Genomic DNA, 5,997 nt, shown 5'->3' with positions numbered 1-5,997 from the left:
ATGAAATTCCAATTTCAATCGGTTGTAGTTCCATGATCCAATATCATCACATAGCCCATACCATGTCAATTACTTTCCCTTCAAAGATAAAGGGAAGACCTTCTTCTTGACAACATCCTCGGGCATACCTGCAAGCTTAAATAATCCACAAACTTACATCCACATAGATTAGGTGCATATCAAGATGTAATGTTCCATCTCCTGCATAAGGATTAGCTAGCAGTTATCATACCCGAAGTAATTTCGTAATAAATATTTTAAGTAGGTGCAGTAGGTTGAGGAGCAAATCTTGGCTCTTCTGTTCAAGGTGAAGATACCCCGAACAAGCCCTTGAAAGGATTATTTTCCATAGTAACAAGTGACAATAAATTTCAGCACACTATATAAATGTTTCCTTACCAAAGGCACTTCAATCCCCGGCAACGGCACCAGAAAAGAGTCTTGATGACCCACAATTATAGGGGATCTATCGTAGTCCTTTCGATAAGTAAGAGTGTCGAACCCAACGAGGAGCAGAAGGAAATGACAAGCGGTTTTCAGCAAGGTATTCTCTACAAGCACTGAAATTATAGGTGACAGATAGTTGTGTGATAAGATAATTCGTAACGGGTAACAAGTAACAAAAGTAAACAAGGTGTAGCAAGGTGGCCCAATCCTTTTTGTAGCAAAGGAGAAGCATGGAAAAACTCTTATATAAAGCAAAGCGCTCCCGAGGACACATGGGAATTACTGTCAAGTTAGTTTTCATCATGCTCATATGATTCATGTTCGTTACTTTGAGAATTTGATATGTGGGTGGACCGATGCTTGGGTGCTGCAATTCCTTGGACAAGCCTCCCACTTATGATTAACTCCTCTCGCAAGCATCCGCAACTACGAAAGAAGAATTAAGGTAAACCTAACCATAGCATGAAACATATGGATCCAAATCAGCCCCTTATGAAGCAACACATAAACTAGGGTTTAAGCTTTTGTCACTCTAGAAACCCATCATCTACTTATTACTTCCCAATGCCTTCCCCTAGGCCCAAATAATGGTGAAGTCCCATGTAGTCGACGTTCACATAACACACACTAGAGGAAAGACAACATACATCTCATCAAAATATCGAACGAATGCCATATTCACATGATTACTTATAACAAGACTTCTCCCATGTCCTCAGGAACAAACATAATTACTCACAAAGCATATTCATGTTCATAATCAGAAGAGTATTAATTATCACTAAGGATCTGAACATATGATCCTCCACTGAATAAACCAACTAGCATCAACTACAAGGAGTAATCAACACTACTAGTAACCCACAGGTACCAACCTGAGGTATTGAGACAAAGATCAGATACAAGAGATGAACTAGGGTTTGAGAGGAGATGGTGCTGGTGATGATGTTGATGGAGATTGACCCCCTCTCGATCAGAGGATCGTTGGTGATGACGATGGCGATGATTCCCCCCGAAGGGATGTTTCCCCGGCAGAACAGCTCCGCCGGAGCCCTAGATTGGTTTTGCCCAGGTTCCACCTCGAGACGCCGGTGCTTCGTCCTGAAAACTTCCTTCTGATTTTCCAGGTCAGAAAACACCATATAGAAAAATATGGGTGTGAGGGGCCTGCCAGGGGGCCCAAAAGGATGGGGGCGCCCATGGGGGTAGGGCACGCCCTCCACCCTTGTGGCTGGCAGGTGGCCCCCCTCTGGTGCTTTCTTTGCCCAATATTTTTTATATATTCCAAATATATTCTCCGTGAAGTTTCAGGACTTTTGGAGTTGTGTAGTATAGGTCTCTAATATTTGCTCCTTTTCCAGTCCAGAATTCCAGCTGCTGGCATTCTCCCTCTTCATGTAAACCTTATAAAATAAGAGAGAAAAGGCATAAGTATTGTGATATAATGTGTAATAACAGCCCATAATGCGATAAATATCAATATAAAAGCATGATGCAAAATGGGCGATCAACTCCCCCAAGCTTAGACCTCGCTTGTCCTCAAGCGAAAGGCGAAATCAAAAAATATGTCCACATGTTTAGAGACAGAGGTGTCGATAAAATTAAATATGGACATGAGGGCATCATGATTATCTTTAGGACAACAACATATATTGTCATATAATTTCTTATGCTAAAGTAAAATTCGTTCACAAGATAAAGCATGAATCAGAAACTTTATTGAAAACTAACAAACTATGATCTCGGTCATTTAAGCAATTGCAATTTATCACAACATCGGAAAGAGTCAATATAAGAGCTTTTCAGCAAGTCCACATACTCAACTATCATTTAATCTTTCACAATTGCTAACACTCACGCGATACTTATGGGTACAAAGTTTCAATCCGACATAGAGAAAGATAGGGGCTTATAGTTTCGCCTCCCAACCTTTTACCTCAAGGGTAATGTTAACAGTAATACGTTATGATAACCTACATCCGAGTGGATATATATATCCATATCTCTCCAACACATAGTGCTTGCCAAAGGAAAAAGTGTAAAAAGGAAAGGTGATGATCACCATGACTCTTGTATAAGGGTAGAAGATAAAAGTAAAATATAGGCCCTTCGCAGAGGGAAGCAGAGGTTGTCATGCACTTTTATGGTTGGATGCACAAAATCTTAATGCAAAAAGAACGTCACTTTTTATTATCGCTTGTGATAAAGACCTTTATTATGCAGTCTGTCGCTTTTATTTCTTCCATATCACAAGTTCGTATAAAGCTTATTTTCTTCACACTAATAGATCATACATATTTAGAGAGCAATTTTTTATTGCTTGCACCGATGACAACTTACTTGAAGGATCTTACTCAATCCATAGGTAGGTATGGTGGACTCTCATGGCAAAACTGGTTTAAGGGATGTTTGGAAGAACAAGTAGTATCTCTACTTGATGCAAAGAATTTGGCAAGCATGAGAGGGAAAGGCAAGCTAAACATGTCGGATGATCCATGACAATATAACTTCTATTCGGATATAAGAAACCATGACCCATTATGTTGTCTTCCTTGTCCAACATCAACTTTTTAGCATGTCATATTTTAATGAGTGCTCACAATTACAAAAGATGTCTAGGATAGTATATTTACATGTGAAGCATCTCCTTCTTTATTACTTCCTATTAATTGCAACAATGACCAAAACTATGTTTGTCAACTCTCAACAACATCTATTCATCATACTCTTTATATGTAAAGTCATTACTCTCCATAAGATCAATATATGATCTTTTCATTTCTTTTTGTTCTTTCTTTAATTTTATTCCCTCAAGATCATACCACGAAAGCAAAGCCCTCAACTCAAGACTACTCTTTATTATATAACTCAAGGACTCGATTACATAGATAGAGATCAAAATAAAACTCAAAGCTAGATCATACTAAAACTTTATTCTACTAGATCAAGATATAACCAAAATGATCGAACTAATAAAAACGATAAAGATAAAGGTGTGATGGTGATACGATACTGGGGCACCTCCCCCAAGCTTGAGCGATACTTTCTCCTTCACGAGGCCAAAAATTATATATATAATTCCAATCACGATGAACTAGATGCATAGGATAAAACTTCTGACGAAATTCCAATTTCAATCGGTTGTAGTTACATGATCCAATATCATCACATAGCCTATACCATGACAATGCCTTTCCCTTCAAAGATAAATGAAAGACCTTCTTCTTGACAACATCCTCGGTCATACCTGCAAGCTTAAATAATCCACAAACTTCATCCACATAGATTAGGTGCATATCGGGATGTAATGTTCCATCTCCTACATAAGGATTAGCTAGCAATTTCTCTATCATACCCGAAGGAATTTCATAATAAATATTTTCAGTAGGTGCGGTAGGTTGAGGAGCAATCTTGGCTCTTCAAGTCGAGGTGAAGATACCCTGAACAAGCCCCTCAAAGTATTATTTGTTGGAAATATGCCCTAGAGGTAATAATAAAGTGGTTATTACTATATTTCCTTGTTCATGATAATCATTTATTATCCATGCTATAATTGTATTGACCGGAAACTCAAATACATGTATGGATACATAGACAACAACATGTCCCTAGTGAGCCTCTACCGGACTAGCTCGTTGATCAAAGATGGCTATGGTTTCCTAGCCATGGACATGAGTTGTCATTTGATAACAGGATCACATCATTAGGAGAATGATGTGATGGACAAGACCCAAACTATGAATGTAGCATATGATCGTGTTAAGTTTATTGCTATCGTTTTTTGCATGTCAAGTATACGTTCCTATGACCATGAGATCATGCAACTCACTGACACCGGAGGAGTGTCGTGTGTGTACCAAACGTCGCAAGGTAACTGGGTGACTATAAAGGTGCTCTACAAGTATCTCCGAGGGTGTCTGTTGAGTTGGCATGGATCAATACTGGGATTTGTCACTCCGTATGACGGAGAGGTATCTCAGGGCTCACTCAGTAATACAACATCACAATAAGCTTGCAAGTAATGTGACCAATGAGTTAGTCATGTGATCTTGTATTACGGAACAAGTAAAGAGACTTGCCAGTAACGAGATTAAACTAGGTATGGAGATACCGACGATCGAATCTCGAGCAAGTAACATACCGATAGACAAAGGGAACTGCATACGGGATTAGCTGAATCCTTGACATCGAGGTTCGACCGATAAGATCTTCTTAGAATATGTAGGAACCAATATGGGCATCCAGGTCCTCTATTGGTTATTGACCATAGAGGTATCTCGGCCATGTCTGCATAATTCTCGAACCCGCAAGGTCTACATACTTAACGTTTGGTGACGATATTAGTACAGTTGAGTCATTATGGTGGTTACCGAAGGTTGTTCGGAGTCCTGAATGAGATCCCGGGTGTGATGAGGAACTCTTGAATGGTCCGGAGGTGAAGATTGATATATTGGACAAAGGGTATTGGAGTCCGGAATTGTTTCGGGGGTACCGGGTGATGACCAGCGTCACCGAAAGGGGTTTCGGGAGGCCCCGGCAAGTGTTGGGGGCCCCATGGGCCAAGGGGAGGGGGCAAACCAGCCCACTAAGGGGCTGGCCGCCCCCTCACCCCATCTCACATAACCAGGAGGGTTGGGGCGCCCCCTAGGGCTTCCCACCTCCCGGCTTGGGGGCAAGTCACCCTAGGGGAGATCCCCTCTGCCCTGGCCGCCTCCCCCTAGGGGAAACCCTAGGGGCGCCACCCCTCCTCCCTTCCCCTATATATAGAGAGAGATAGAGAGAGGGCAGTCGCACCCCCTTGAGCACATCTCCATGCCACGGTGCTGCCTCTCCTCTCCCTCGCATCCCTCTTCCTCTCTGTAGTGCTTAGCGAAGCTCTGCTGAGATTCCGCCACCACCGCCGCCTCCACGCCGCCATGCTGTCGGAGGACTCGAGCTACTACTTCACCATCGCTCGCTGGATCGAGGAGGTGAGGGCATCATCAAGCTGTACGTGTGTTGAACGCGGAGGTCCCGTCTGTTCGGTACTTGGATCGGGAGTTCGCGGGACGGATCGTGATTGGATCGCGAAGACGTTCGACTACATCAACTACGTTTCTTAACGGTTCCGCTTAGCGATCTACAATGGTATGTAGATCTAGTCTCTCCTATCATAGATAGTCATCTCCTAGATTGGATCTTGGTGAGCGTAGGAATTTTTTGTTTCCCATGCAATGTTCCCCAACATTATTTTCCATAGTAACAAGTGACAGTAAATTCCAGCACACTATATAAATGTTCCCTTACCAAATTCCACTTACCAAAGGTGCTTCACTCCCTAGCAACGGTGCTAGAAAAGAGTCTTGATGACCCACAAGTATAGGGGGTCTATTGTAGTCCTTTCAATAAGTAAGAGTGTCGAACCCAACGAGGAGCAGAAGGAAATGGCAAGTGGTTTTCAGTAAGGTATTCTCTGCAAGCACTGAAATTATAGGTGACATATAGTTGTGTGATAAGATAATTCGTAACGGGTAACAAGTCGCAAAAGTAAACAAGGTGCAGCAAGGTGGA

The sequence above is a fragment of the Triticum urartu genome, chromosome 1A, assembly GCF_056163025.1.
Source record: "Triticum urartu cultivar PI428250 chromosome 1A, HENAU_Tu73, whole genome shotgun sequence".
Lineage (NCBI taxonomy): Eukaryota > Viridiplantae > Streptophyta > Magnoliopsida > Poales > Poaceae > Triticum > Triticum urartu.
The sequence above is the reverse complement of the archived record's forward strand: the minus strand, read 5'-3'. Positions refer to the sequence as shown.